Genomic DNA, 16,208 nt, shown 5'->3' with positions numbered 1-16,208 from the left:
GCCCGAACACTTGGATAACATGTAAGGTTTTTTTATTCTTTTTGACAACGTTTGAAATCACTCCGAATAATCGAGTGAGCCTTTATAAGAAGAGATTCCAATTTTTTTTTTCTCTCTCTCTACATTCTTTCATTGTTTTAAGTATTTTTATATTTTGTATACGAAGTGTGTAGAACAATGTTAAAAAAAGCCATAAAAGAGTGTACATAAAATGATATAAATTTTTCATGTAAAATGTCATATTAAGGCAATGCGTAGTGGGCGTGGGTTAGGGCGAATATTGGGCACGAAGGGACGTGAACACTGCCCCCCCGGGCGATTTTTGGCAAAAAGGGGCGGGGGCGGATTGTTATTGTCGCCCAAGTTGTTTAAAAATAATAATATTTTAATAATTTGACCGTTTGACAACGGTCAACAATAAAAAAATAATTAATTAAAACAATATATTTATATATCTATATAAACATAAACCTTCTTCTCCATTTCATCAACATTTCATATCCTTTTTCTCCATTTCACATCTATATAAACATACACCTTCTTAAAAAAATTTAGCAAAATGAATCCCAGAAACAACCTGAACCAACCTAATTCCGTGGAACTCACCGCTACCATAAGAGAAATCATCAAAAAACACGAAAAGTGTGTCGAGGAATTCAACGATGCCATGAGAGAAACCAACAAACAACATGAAAAGATTGCCGCTATGTTGAAATTGTGGGAAATGAGTAAAGAATATGAATCCCTCAAAGCGGCTAGGTTACACGAAGAGGCCACATTATTGCAACGACAACGAATTGAAAAAATGCGCGAATATTATGGATATTAGTATTTTTTTCTAGTTATGTATTTTTTTTAATTTTTAGTTATGTATTTTTTTTAGTTATGTATTTTTTTGTATTTCTTTTTAATTTTAATGCATTTTTATTTAATTATTTAAATAAATTGGTTTTTATTTGTTTAGTTTAATTATAAAAAGAAAATAATAAAAAAAGATATTGTGGGCCCAATTTGTAGCCCATACACCATTACACCCTAAAAACAAATTCTCACTCCTTGCTGACTGGGCGACACGTGTCACAATTCGTCCTCATGTGTAACCCCTCCACTACGCATAGCCTAATGATATACTTAACGCCAACTACTAATGGAACGTATTGATTTAATTGGCCGGCTATGTTTTAACACGTAAAAATTAGAGTAGGCAGCGTGTAAGTTGTGCACCCACCACTCACTGCCCTCCTTCACAATTGCGCGGAGATCCCCACAACATTGGCATAAAATTCGGATTTCCATCATTGCCTCCACATCAGCAAGAGGCGAACACCTTCACTAACGACTTTATTGTTGCCCCCCTCTTCCTCTTGCTTCCTTCAACGCAATGTGGATATTCCACCGTCAGTGATGGTGTCAGTATTTTTCCAATGCTTGAACTTAAATCTGACAATTATTTATTTCCTCGAATCGGACAGGGTCACATAATAAGTAGCGTTTTGATAAAAGTAAATTGTAAATGGAAAATGACAAACAACGATGGTGTGTCTATGGCCGCTCGCCGGTTTGCTTCAATAATTCAATAAACTTTTTTTCTAGTATTTACTATTTAAACTAAACAATTGGAAGTTGAGTTATCGGGGAAATAACAAATTGGTTTTTTAGTTGGGGAAAATATATAGGCTTATCTTTTAAAAGTAATCTTTAAATTTGAAATAAGACTAATAGTTTGATTAGTAAAACTTTAACACTAGCTTTTTTATTTAGTTAAAGTTTTTTTAATCATTTAGTAAAATTTTCATTAGCAACTGTTAAAAAAAAATAATCCTAGAACCAATGGGTTCCATTGTTGAAAAGGACTGGTTCATCAGAAATTATCGTGTTATACATGTATACCAAAACACGAAAATGAACGGTGTCAGTTGAACCTAACACCATGTATGTAACTCCGTCAGTGTTCACCGACGTATGGAGGACCACCATATTTCTTTATTTGTAAATGAAGGTTTCTCATGCATTTGACCCGAATTCACGGGTATAGGTCTCGCCAAACCCAGATAGCCCTTAAACGAGTTATAACATCTCATTATATCAAAAATTAATATTACCAAATATTTGATATGAAAATCCTATAAAACAAGGATATACTAAAAATTAATATTCGATTTAAAAAAATATTATTTATAATTAAGAAACAATTTTATGATAACAAAAAATAAGCGGGTCATGGGTCTCACCAAACCCAAATAACTTTTAAACTATGTTATAACATCTTATTTGTTTGTGAGACCTTTTTATCATCAAATCTAAGTATATTATTAACTTCCTTACAATAAATAAAATTAGAAATATATATAAATAAATATTAGAAACGAATAACTTAAAACAATCCCCATAATACATGAGATAAAAACTAGTATGAATATATTTATGTAGTATCTATAATATATTTTAGATATTATTAGTAAGTAATTTGATAAATAAAACCCCCTTAAATAGAGTGCATGTCCTCTTAATATGGGAAAAAAGATGAAAGAAAAAGTCGATTAATCAAATATGATAAAGGAGTCATGTGTACGAAGGAAAATATCCTGATAGGCAATGGTTATTCACACACCTTTTTTGAATATTCATACACCCTCTTAACACACAAATTATCTCTATATACACCCTATAAAGGGTGTATGAATAACAAATCCCATATGATATGCGAAATAAATAAAAAGAAACTACAAAGGGACGTAAGGAAAATAATAAAAAAAAATACCAAAGCTAGTCAAAAATAAGAACTTGAGTTGGGGAATGGGCCATTAGAGCATTCTCATCCAACACTCTATATTATGTGAGGATTGTGTTTTTATAATCTAGAGAGTGATTTAGGGTGTTGTGAGTGAAGAATTTTTATATTTTAAAAAACGTAGTGAGTTTTCTGTATATTTGAAAAGTTACTGTTCACCCTCTATAAATTTTTAATATATTTTGAAAGTGGTTGTGAGTGAAAGAAAGAGAAATGGTAATGATAAATGTATAAAAAAATATTATTTAATTGAACAGATAGATAAAATGTAGCGTGTTTTAGTGTAATTTTGGATTTAGGATAGGGGGTTGGATGGGAATGCTCTTAGCCATGAAACACAACTAAGTGGCCACCATTCTCCGCGACGACCCCCTACCTTGCCCTGTAAACGATTACACCTTCTCACTCAATTTAGATTCACAACTAGGGATGGGCGGATGGTAATGGGCGGGTTCAGGCCGGGTATGATAATCCCAATCACATACCCAATTGTGACATTGTGTTTGGTATCCGACCACATAGCAGTCAGGTAGGCATGTAAACGAACCGAACGTTCGATGAACTGTTTGTTAACCGTTTGGCGAGAAGTTCGTTTGTGTTCATTTATTTAATAAACGAATGAAGATGAACACATGTTATGTTCGTTCATTTATGTTCATAAACGTTCGTTTATGTCTATTTATTTATGTCCACTTTTATATTAATAGAAAATAATTAAATATTATATGGATGGGTTATCTACTTAAAGGTTTTATATTTATTAATTTGTTTTCATTTATGTTCGTTTATTTTCATTTACATTTGTTCATATATGTTCATTTATCTTTGTTCAGTCATGTTCGTTTAGATTTAAAACAAACGAACACAAATGTCTATTTTTTTAATTAAACGAACATGAACATAAATATTTGTTCAATTAAGTATTCGTGTTTTTTTAAAGTTAAATGAACGAACACGAACATGCCCTTGTTCGTGTTCGTTTACAAGTTTTCATTATTCACTTTGATGAATACATTGGCCTCAATTTCTAGGCTCTGTCGATTTTATTTATATTCGTTTGTGTTCGTGAACACATTCATTTCCTTAATGAACGAACACAAACATAAAATCGCGTTCAATAAGTGTTTGTAAACACATTATTTCCTTAACAAATAAGAATGAACAATACATTGTTCGTGTTCGTTCGATTGGTTTACAGCCCTACGGTCAGGTGTTAGGCATAATTGTATGTATTCGTTAGTTTGTTAAAAACACATGTTGAGATTTTCAAGTAATTATTGTATAAATTTTATTTATATAACTACTATTACGAATTAAAATATAATATATTACATGCATATTGTTGGCATCGGTCTGCCCAAGACACATATTACAGTTGATGTGGCTAGTACGTTATGATCCAAATCGGGTTATACCCAATAACAAGCTAGAGAAACACCACGATATCTATTTAAGATATGGTTTAACAAATAAATATCAACACTTAGAATATTTGGAAATTGGGTTTCAAAATATTTGCACTTGTGTAATAAATAAATTATATGGATAATTTATGTTATGAGAGATTGTGCATTTTGCATATACGATGTTATATAAGATGGTTAAATAACAATATGCAAGACTTACTGCATTTTGCATTTTGCATATATGATGTTAGTTATGATAGTTAAATAACAATATGCAAGACTTACTGCATTTTGCATATACGATGTTATTCAAGATGGCTAAATAACAATATGCAAGACTTACTGCATTTTGCATTTTGCATATACCATGTTGTTTAAGTTGGTTAAATAACAAATATGCAATACTTACTGCATGTTGCATATACCATGTTATTTAAGTTGGTTAAATAACAATATGCAATGCATACTGGATTTTGCATGTTATGTTATGATATAACATGAGTAAATAAAATAGATTACTTGAGTTTTGAAATTGGGTGGGAACCTATGTGAGCTACCATGTAACATCCGGAAATTTCAAAGGTAATATTAATTATATTACTTATTAATAGATGGGAAGTTTACTCGGGTTATCAGGAAATAAATAAAAGAAAGTTATGTTTAGTTATTTAATGTCGAGTAAGGAACGGGTCTTGGGCTTAGTTATTTTATGAACTCGGCCTGTCTCGACCCGTAGGAAGCCAACCCGAGCCTAACCAAACCCGTAGTATATAAACGAAAGTTCTTGACACTTCCACCATTTTCACCATCTTCCTTCACTTACACCCACCCAAACACTCTCATTTCTAGAGAGAGAAGCTAGAGAGAGAAAGTTCTCAAATCACAAATCCGAGTCCACAATCTTGTTCCTAATCGTTTTTGGTAAGTCCCTCTTGAAAATCATCCGTTTTCATAACCATTTTCGACCTCAAATCGAGCAAAAACTCCCATTTTCGTAACTTGAGTTTTCGGGTCAAAAACCGCCTTGTTTTGGTGTCAAAATGCAAGCTTGTGTGTTTAAAAGTACAAGGAATCGATAGCCCTTTCAATCCCGAGCATTTCCATGTCAAAAACGTCGATTTTGGGTCAAAAATCTGGAAAATCTGGAAAACCCGTGGGTTTCTCCGTCGCCAGCTTGAAGGAGTCGAACCAGACTCATTCGATCGAACCAGTCGATCGAATCAGTCCATTCGATCGAATGCGTAGATCGAACAAGTCCAGTCGACCGAATAGGGAAGCAACCGAATGGTCTCCAACTCATTCGATCGAATGAGTTTTGTATTCGATCGAATGAGTGTTGTATTCGATCGAACGTGTTCCTATTCGATCGAACGTGTTCCTGTTTGATCGAACGTGTTGTATTCGATCGAACGTGTTGTATTCGATCGAACGTGTTCCTATTCGATCGAACGTGTTCCTATTCGATCGAATCAAGCCAGAACCAAGTTGTTTCCAAGTTCGCCTAAGGTTTAACTTCGCCTGAAGCGAAGTTCGTTTTTTAAAATGAATTAAAAACCTAATGGGAAATGTGTTAAGGCAGTTATTGAAAACGGGTAGTAGTAGTTAATTGATATGTGTAAATATTATACAGTTAGCCGAGCCCAGTTAAAGAAAGGAATTACAATCAACGGAGAACGTAACCGTATTCAGGTGAGTTTCTAGCCCCATTTATGTGTCATGTTTTCGGGGCTGTGTGCATACTCAATATGTTGTTAATACGCTTATCCTAAGAGATAAGTGTATGCCTTATGTGAATGATATGATATGTATGAATGATTGCTTGATGTTACGTGAACGATCTTCGGATATTGCACGTACTGTCAGGTTGTAACGCTATGTGTAAGGTAAGTATGATATGTATGTTTACGTGTATGAACGTGATAAAGATAATAAAAGAAAGAAATGATAATGTATGGTTGTATGGTAACGAAGAGGGAATCGAACCCTACTAATATTCGAAAACTAGGGAACCGAACCCTACTAATGTTCGAGGAAAGAGGGTACCGAGCCCTAATAATACTCGAGGAAGGAGGGTACCGAGCCCTAATAATACTCGAGGAAGGAGGGTACCGAGCCCTAATAATACTCGAGGAAGGAGGGTACCGAGCCCTAATAATACTCGAGGAAGGAGGGTACCGAGCCCTAATAATACTCGAGGAATGTAGGGCGTAATGCTCTTTATAACATAAGATATGAAAGTAAGTTAATACAAAAGAAAGTAAGAAAGTATGAAAGTAAGAAAGTATGAATGTAAGAAAGTAAGAAAGTATGAAAGTAAGAAAGTATGAAAGTATAAAAGTATGAATGAAAGGATGAATATATTGTTATGTGAATGGTATGATTATGTGATTATCTAGAACTCACTCAGCGTAGCTGACTTTTAGTATGCACGCAGGTGAGTAGAATGAGGCAGCTCGCTTGAGGGGACACATGGCACTGAACGAGAGTCTGGCATCTGAAGACTTGTGATGTGTTAACTTTAATGCTTTAATGTGAAAGACAATGAATGTTTTGAGACCAACTATGAATTATGTAATGTTTTATGAAAGTTTTACATTCCGCGTAAATGTTTTAAATAACTCTGATATTTAGAACTGTGTTTATGAGTAAATCCAACACGAAAGTAGGGTTACCGGTAACGGGGCCTTACAAGTTGGTATCAGAGCATAAGTTCGAGAGATTTAAGCATCCTACATGCTTAGACTCGAACAGAAAATGGGATTTAAGTAAGAAAGGAAAGAAGATGCCAGTTCAAGAATGCCATGTGTCGCTCAAGCAAGATCAGTAAAGGTAAGGTGTATGATTAAATGATATATGTTAATGAGAAAGGAAAGATATGAGAACGTCAGGGATAGGAATAATTGATTGTTTGATTTGACAAACTGCTTAAGTAGAACCAGCACAAATAGACTCATAAAGGGAAGTGTATAGGACACGGAAAGTAACGTGATCAGCTAATCACAACTGGCCACTGTTATTACCTGTTAGCCTTACTATCCTTGTACTAGATAGTTCCTTGAGTGATGATGTTTGTGTTTTCCCTTTTAGATTACGATGGCTGGAGCAAAAAGGTTTGTTGGTAAGGGAGGTCACACTGGACGTCCTCTGGGAATACGCGTTGTCCGAGAACCTTCTGAAGAACTAGTTACTACCACGAAAAAGGATAAAAGTGAAACTTTGCAAGGACCAAGCAGCAATGAAGGGTATCAGCTGGATCCTGTTACTCAATTTGCCATTTCTTACGCTGTAGCTGCTGCAGAGAAGAAAATTCGTACTGACAAGTCTGCCGAAAACCATGCAAGGGCCACTGAGAAGGCAGGAGGAGACGGAAAGAAGGGTGATGATTATAAGGGAGGAGCGAAAGGAACCAAAGGATCTGTAGATGTCGTGGAGTATGCGGGGAAGAAGATACTAAAGGTCGCGGGAAGGGAAACATGCAAAGTGTGCGGGAAGATGCACCTAGGAGAATGCAAGGCTGGTCCAAATCAGTGCTACCGATGTGGGAAGAAGGGACACATAACTCGTGATTGCACCGGGAACCAGAAATGTTATAAGTGTGGTAAGTCGGGTCACTTAGCTAGGGATTGTGGGGGAGCAAGAACGGTGGGGGAAAAGAAGAAAAAGAACCCAACTCCAGAACCAGAGGAAGCCGATGAGGTGGATCCACGCAAAAAGAAGGCAAGGCAAGAGGGGTTCACTGCTTGTGAAAAATGTGGGAAGAGACACCCCGGAGAGTGCAGAAAGGGATTAGGTGTTTGCTACAGGTGTGGAAGAGCAGGACATTCCTCTGGGGAATGTAATGATTACCATAGGTGTCACAACTGTGGAGGACGTGGGCACCTAGCAAGGGATTGCAAGAAGCCAAAGGAAGGACATGAAGGAGAAAAGAAGGAGAAGAAATGGGCTACCTCTGCTAAGCGGTCTGGCGAGATGGTGACAACAACTGATGAGAGGAAGGCCAAAGTTGGGAACAAGGATGCATGTAAGACGTGTGGGCAAGTGCACCTGGGAGAATGTAAGACTGGGACAGACAGGTGCTATCGGTGTGGAAAGAGTGGACATTATTCTCGAGAATGCCCTGATCGTCCAAAGTGCTTCAAATGCGGAAAAGCTGACCACATGGCTAGGGATTGCAAGGAATCAGGGGCGGTAGGTGCGAAAGGATGAAGACTTTGGGAAACTGCAGAGAGGAACACCTGATGAAGGAATAATTGCTCATGCAATGGTTCTATTAAATTACATTTGCTTAAGAACTTGTTTTGTGTTAAGGTTTAAAACTTATGTTTATCTGTGGTGTGTAATTATTTTGAGTTTGGTTAAGAATGATTATCATGTTATGGTGAAATGTTGATTTAGACAATAGTGTTAAAAGTACTAATCGAAACCCTTAGAAGGATGAGATGAGTCTTGGTGCATCGAGGGTCTCATGGACAAGCTACCTTAAATAGCTAAAACACATGACCACCATTCGATGGCTGTAAAGTCGGAAGTAGGAAGGGTAACTCAGAAAGCGAAGGCAATTCTATAAAACGTGTAAATGTAAGAAGTTTTCCTTTTATAGGGAATAAGTTAGGTTTCGGGGACGAAACCTCTTTAAGGAGGGAAGACTTGTAACATCCGGAAATTTCAAAGGTAATATTAATTATATTACTTATTAATAGATGGGAAGTTTACTCGGGTTATCAGGAAATAAATAAAAGAAAGTTATGTTTAGTTATTTAATGTCGAGTAAGGAACGGGTCTTGGGCTTAGTTATTTTATGAACTCGGCCTGTCTCGACCCGTAGGAAGCCAACCCGAGCCTAACCAAACCCGTAGTATATAAACGAAAGTTCTTGACACTTCCACCATTTTCACCATCTTCCTTCACTTACACCCACCCAAACACTCTCATTTCTAGAGAGAGAAGCTAGAGAGAGAAAGTTCTCAAATCACAAATCCGAGTCCACAATCTTGTTCCTAATCGTTTTTGGTAAGTCCCTCTTGAAAATCATCCGTTTTCATAACCATTTTCGACCTCAAATCGAGCAAAAACTCCCATTTTCGTAACTTGAGTTTTCGGGTCAAAAACCGCCTTGTTTTGGTGTCAAAATGCAAGCTTGTGTGTTTAAAAGTACAAGGAATCGATAGCCCTTTCAATCCCGAGCATTTCCATGTCAAAAACGTCGATTTTGGGTCAAAAATCTGGAAAATCTGGAAAACCCGTGGGTTTCTCCGTCGCCAGCTTGAAGGAGTCGAACCAGACTCATTCGATCGAACCAGTCGATCGAATCAGTCCATTCGATCGAATGCGTAGATCGAACAAGTCCAGTCGACCGAATAGGGAAGCAACCGAATGGTCTCCAACTCATTCGATCGAATGAGTTTTGTATTCGATCGAATGAGTGTTGTATTCGATCGAACGTGTTCCTATTCGATCGAACGTGTTCCTGTTTGATCGAACGTGTTGTATTCGATCGAACGTGTTGTATTCGATCGAACGTGTTCCTATTCGATCGAACGTGTTCCTATTCGATCGAATCAAGCCAGAACCAAGTTGTTTCCAAGTTCGCCTAAGGTTTAACTTCGCCTGAAGCGAAGTTCGTTTTTTAAAATGAATTAAAAACCTAATGGGAAATGTGTTAAGGCAGTTATTGAAAACGGGTAGTAGTAGTTAATTGATATGTGTAAATATTATACAGTTAGCCGAGCCCAGTTAAAGAAAGGAATTACAATCAACGGAGAACGTAACCGTATTCAGGTGAGTTTCTAGCCCCATTTATGTGTCATGTTTTCGGGGCTGTGTGCATACTCAATATGTTGTTAATACGCTTATCCTAAGAGATAAGTGTATGCCTTATGTGAATGATATGATATGTATGAATGATTGCTTGATGTTACGTGAACGATCTTCGGATATTGCACGTACTGTCAGGTTGTAACGCTATGTGTAAGGTAAGTATGATATGTATGTTTACGTGTATGAACGTGATAAAGATAATAAAAGAAAGAAATGATAATGTATGGTTGTATGGTAACGAAGAGGGAATCGAACCCTACTAATATTCGAAAACTAGGGAACCGAACCCTACTAATGTTCGAGGAAAGAGGGTACCGAGCCCTAATAATACTCGAGGAAGGAGGGTACCGAGCCCTAATAATACTCGAGGAAGGAGGGTACCGAGCCCTAATAATACTCGAGGAAGGAGGGTACCGAGCCCTAATAATACTCGAGGAAGGAGGGTACCGAGCCCTAATAATACTCGAGGAATGTAGGGCGTAATGCTCTTTATAACATAAGATATGAAAGTAAGTTAATACAAAAGAAAGTAAGAAAGTATGAAAGTAAGAAAGTATGAATGTAAGAAAGTAAGAAAGTATGAAAGTAAGAAAGTATGAAAGTATAAAAGTATGAATGAAAGGATGAATATATTGTTATGTGAATGGTATGATTATGTGATTATCTAGAACTCACTCAGCGTAGCTGACTTTTAGTATGCACGCAGGTGAGTAGAATGAGGCAGCTCGCTTGAGGGGACACATGGCACTGAACGAGAGTCTGGCATCTGAAGACTTGTGATGTGTTAACTTTAATGCTTTAATGTGAAAGACAATGAATGTTTTGAGACCAACTATGAATTATGTAATGTTTTATGAAAGTTTTACATTCCGCGTAAATGTTTTAAATAACTCTGATATTTAGAACTGTGTTTATGAGTAAATCCAACACGAAAGTAGGGTTACCGGTAACGGGGCCTTACATACCACCCCCCCTGTCACACCCCGACCAAAGGCGACGGAACATGCTGGGGTGCAACAGATTGCTCAAGAACACAAGACACTATTTAAAGTGACAATATTTAATCAACTCATTTAAATTCATAAAATCATAAAGAGTCACATAACTTGTTCATACAATAACCGAATTCAAACATAGCAATTAATATATTGTTCATTTTGCTAATATCCTAATAGTCTTGATTACGTTTTCCTTCAAGTCCTTGAGTCAACCTAAAGTCAAACCTCTAACATTGCATAAAATAATATTTTTCAACACAAAGGTTGGTGAGCAATTTCATAGTTTGAACAATAAATATATAATAGGAAATTCCATAACTTGTATACAAAACAATAAATAATAGCAACAATTTAGATAATGAAATCGTTAATAAGAATACATTAATGACACCCTGCTATAAGAGAATGCCAAATAGCTCGGATGTATATGAAATCGTTAATAAGAATACATTAACGACACCTTACTATAAGAGAATGCCAAATAGCTCGGATTAATGAATCAACCAACCAAAAGCGGTAAACACTTTAACATTTAAGCATGTATGCATATAACACCAAATTGAGCATTTATTTAAGTAAAGTATACAATAAAGTTTATGGTTTAAGACTCAAGTATAAAACATTTAGTTTGAATTAAGTATGCAATATCACCACCAAAACTAAAGATGGAAAACTGGGAATGAAAGTACTCACGTTCAAGTAATAAACTTGATTGGTAAAATGACGAGTACCCGGAAGTATGAGGTTTAACGAGCAAAGTTTAGGTGAAAGGAAATCTTGTATTAGAAAGGTTGTCTAGGAAGTCTTTAAATAAAATTAATGATAAGAAATGCAACAATTTAAAGTTTAAGGTTTAAAATGTAAATATCTAGGAAATTATAATAATAGTCCTTTAAAAATATAAGTTTGATCGAAACCGGTTTAAAGTATCTAGTCCTTAATTTTACTTAGCCTATGTTAAGTAATAAGGTGGGTAAACATGCAAGAATGCAAGTCCCTTTATAATATAGATACTAAAACGAGTTTAACGAGTGTTCGGGTTGTTGGTTCGGGTCTTGGTAATTGGTCAAACCCAAAATCAACTATCCATAACAATGAATATTATTAGATAACTCAATAAAATTTAAGAAGACTTAACCAAGTATGTAATTCTATTGTTTTAGAACTAACAACGTTCGTTAGGCGAATGTTCGGTTTTGTCGGTCCAACTTTGTTATAAGATCAAGTTGGATTCAACATTCCAAGTACTTTTAAAAATTATTAAAATCAGTTTATAAATGATTTTTAAATAAATATACAAGTCTTGATAGCTAGAAACACACTTGTGGGTCTTAAGCGAGTGAAATCGGTTTAGTTTGTTTTGGTTCGGTTTCCAATCCGGAATAAGACCAAGAATGGTTACCACATTCCCAACATCAAAGAACTTGTATAATAATTTATAAATGATGATACTTAAGTTTTACAACCAAAAAGTTAACAATAAAGTTTTTAAACGAAAGTTTGGTTTTCGGTTCAGATCTTGTTTCGGGTTAAGACCGAGGTTAGATTCTACAAACCCATAACCATGGAACTCATAAAAATGATTTTAGAAACTTAAATCTAGCATAAATCATGTTTATACAATTATTTAACAAAACTAGTAAACAAAGTTTGGTTTACGGTTTGGAGCTATTTCCGGTTAAACCGAGGCTAGTCTCTTCAAACCCATAACCATGGAACTCAACAAATATGAAATACAAACTAACATGAGCAGAAGTTAAGCATGGTTAGTAAGCATAAACAAGTTATATAATTATATATGTATATCAAGGACCACGTGAGTCCTCCATGAAGCCTTGCCTTACGAGGCCCGACACTCCACTAACCGAGACCGGGGAAGTGACCACAAAAGGTAACAAGGGGTGTATATTATATATGTGTTGTATAACCATCTTCAAGTATAAATAAGACTTAATAAGTTAATTAAAATGAAAGACTTGATTAGTTTGACTTTTGGAAGTCAAATTTCCAAGAACAATGAAAAACAACCTTGTAGAACTTGAATTTTTAGAGAGGAAATGAAATATGAACAGGGATTAATGGAAAAGAGATATAGGATAAGATTTAAGTGGTTATGCAAGAGGTTTAATGTGTAAAAATCGGATTTGGATAATAGGGTGTAAAGCATAAACAACAAATAAACAAAGTTGCTGATCTGTAACATCCCGCTTTCTCGTTTCAGTTAATAAAATAGAATACGAGTTATTATGAGTCGGGCTAGTGTTGGGTTAAGTAAAATGGGTACTAGACTTGGATTAGTAAAGAAGGAGGAAAAGACCATGGGCTTGAGCCCATGATCCATTATATAGTTACCTTAATTAACCAATTATTAATTCATTCTCATCCATTCCATACACCATCAAAAACAAACACTTAGCTCTCTCTCATCCTACTTTCTCTCTCTAAACGACATCACCAAGAAACCCGAACATCAACCCGAGGTAATGATAGTATGATACTGTATAGATCCAAACCCGCCAGATCTAGCCGCGAAACGACGAGCCGACACCCTAAACCGTTAAAGTCACGAGATCCGGATGGAATAAAGTATAAACCGATTCAAAGATGAGCTTATAAGGTCCAACTCATTAAAAGGACCAAACGAATGAGGTCCAACTCATTAAAAGGACCAGTTCGTTATAAGGTCCAATTCGTTACAAGGACCAGTTCGTTATATTAGTCAATTCGTTACAAAGTAACGAATAGGTTCACTCGTTATGAACCCAATTCGTTAAGAACTGTGTAACGAACTAGAAGTTTAATAAGATGACAGAACAGTCTCTGGACTTAGAGAAGAATGATTTAATTACATAGAAGCCCATGAACTTTATTAATACATAAAAGATACCTTTAAAAGGTTAACGAGTAACGATTAACTAACCAATTAACGAATCAATGAAGTAAAACCGGCTTAGACGCTTAAGATTAATTAAGTAAACAATAAGAAAGGCTAGAGCAGTATTTAATATTGTGTTTATTAAACAGTTAGTCGTGCACAACTAAGGAAAGTAATAACAATTAACAATGAACGTAACCATGTTCAGGTGAGTTTCTAGCCCCAGTTCCTTGTTATGTTTTCGGGGTTGTGTGCATACTCGATGTGATAGTTAATACAATTACCTTAAGTGGTAAGTGTATGCATTGTATGATTCATGTATGATGAATGCTTGACGGTGCGTGAACGATCTTCGGATATTGCATGTACCACCAGGTGGTAGTTAAAGATATGATTGATATATATGATGTATGAATGATGTATGTATGTTATATTGATAGTACGTGAACGATCTTCAGATATTGCACGTATTGTTAAGGAAAGTATGTAAAGAAAGGTATGGTATAGCTGCACGAAACATAGGGACCAGACCCTAATAATATCTATGAGGATAAGGACCAGACCCTACTAATATCTGTGAGGATAGGGACCAGACCCTCATAATATCTGTGAGGGTAGGGATCAGACCGTAATAATATATGTGATGTTGGGGACCAGACCCTTATAACATCTATGAGGTTATAGGGCAGAAGGCTCTCTAAGTAGTATAGATTGTGATGTATGTGAATTAATTGTATGTTGTATAATTAACTAGAGCTCACTGAGCGTAACTGACTTTTAGTATGCACGCAAGTGAGTAGGATGAAGCAGCTCGCTTGAGGGGAACATGTGGCACATGAATAAGAGACTGGCATCCGAGAACTCAAGATGTTTGTTAATTTATGTTTTAATTTGAAAGACAATATGTTTGATAAGACAAGTTATGGATTAATGTGTACTGTTTTATGAATGTTTTAATATTCCGCGAATGATTTTTTTAACTCTGATGTTTAGAACTATGTTAATGAGTAAATCCAACGTCCAAAGTAGGGCACCGGTAACGGGGCCTTACAAGTTGGTATCAGAGCAAAGTTCGAGAGATTTAACATACTACATGCTTAGACTCGAACAGAGAATGAGAATTAAGTAAGAAAATAAAGAAGATGCCAGTTCAAAATAGCCATGTGTCACTCAAGCAAGCTCAGTAACGGTAAAGTGTATGATGAAATAATGTATGTTAATGATTTTCTTAGGAAATGATATGTGAATGTTAGAGATAGGATTAATTGAATGTTTTAATGATTAACAATTTAAGAATAGAATTAGCACAAATAGACTCGTAAGAGGAAGTGTATAGGACACGGAAAGTAATGTGATCAGCTAATCACAGCCGGCCACTGCTATTACCTGTTAGCCTTACTATCCTTGTACTAAATGGTTTCTTGAGTGATGACGTTTGTGTTTCCTTATAGAATACGAATGGCTGGAGCTAAGAAAGTTGCTGGAAAGGGAGGACGTACGGGACATCGTGGTAGGCCATGCATTATCCGAGAACCGTCGGTAGAACCAGCTACTAACACTGAGGGAGAAGGAAGTGCAGTTGGTCGAAATCCGAGTAACAAAGAAGGGTATCAACTTGACCATGATGTTCAAGTTGCCATTGCTCAAGCGGTAGCAACTGTTGTGAAGAACATGAATCCCGAAAAGTCTGCTGGAAGTCAGGCACGGATTGCTGAGAAGTCTAGGGAAAAGAGTAAGAAGGATGATGAGAAGGAGAAGGAGGAATCAAGTGTGGTTAAGTCGGTGAAAGTCGATGATAGGAAAAGAGGCCGAGGTGGGTGCAACTATAAGTTTTTTAAAGGATGTGACCCACCGAAGCTAACTGGCTTGGGAGACGCAATCGCTACTCTCCAGTGGATAACCACGATGGACAAGGTTATCCGAATTAGCGAATGCCGTCCCGACCAAGCTGTGGGTTATGCTACTCAATCTTTTGGTGATGAAGCCATGTACTGGTGGGAATCTGTTAAACAGAGGAAGACCCGGGAGGAGATCAAAGTTATGAGGTGGGATGATCTGAAGGAATTGGTGATGAAGAGATTTTGTGCGGATGCAAATGTTGAAAGGGTTGAAATGAAATTCTCGAGTCTGAAGGCGGGTAAGATGACACATCGCGAATACACCACTGAATTCAACCACATGTCAAGGTTGGTGCCAGACATGGTGAATACTGAGGCCAAGCGGATCAAGTGTTACATTAGGGGGTTGCCGCTGAATGTTTGTGTCTTGGTTAAGGCTAGTAGACCTGGCAATTTTGATTCTACTGTAGGGCTGGCAGAAAT

Source organism: Bidens hawaiensis, unplaced genomic scaffold, assembly GCF_021521415.1.
Source record: "Bidens hawaiensis isolate Kalapana, Puna unplaced genomic scaffold, B.hawaiensis_p1.1 tig00035270_1, whole genome shotgun sequence".
Taxonomy (NCBI): Eukaryota; Viridiplantae; Streptophyta; class Magnoliopsida; order Asterales; family Asteraceae; genus Bidens; species Bidens hawaiensis.
The sequence above is the reverse complement of the archived record's forward strand: the minus strand, read 5'-3'. Positions refer to the sequence as shown.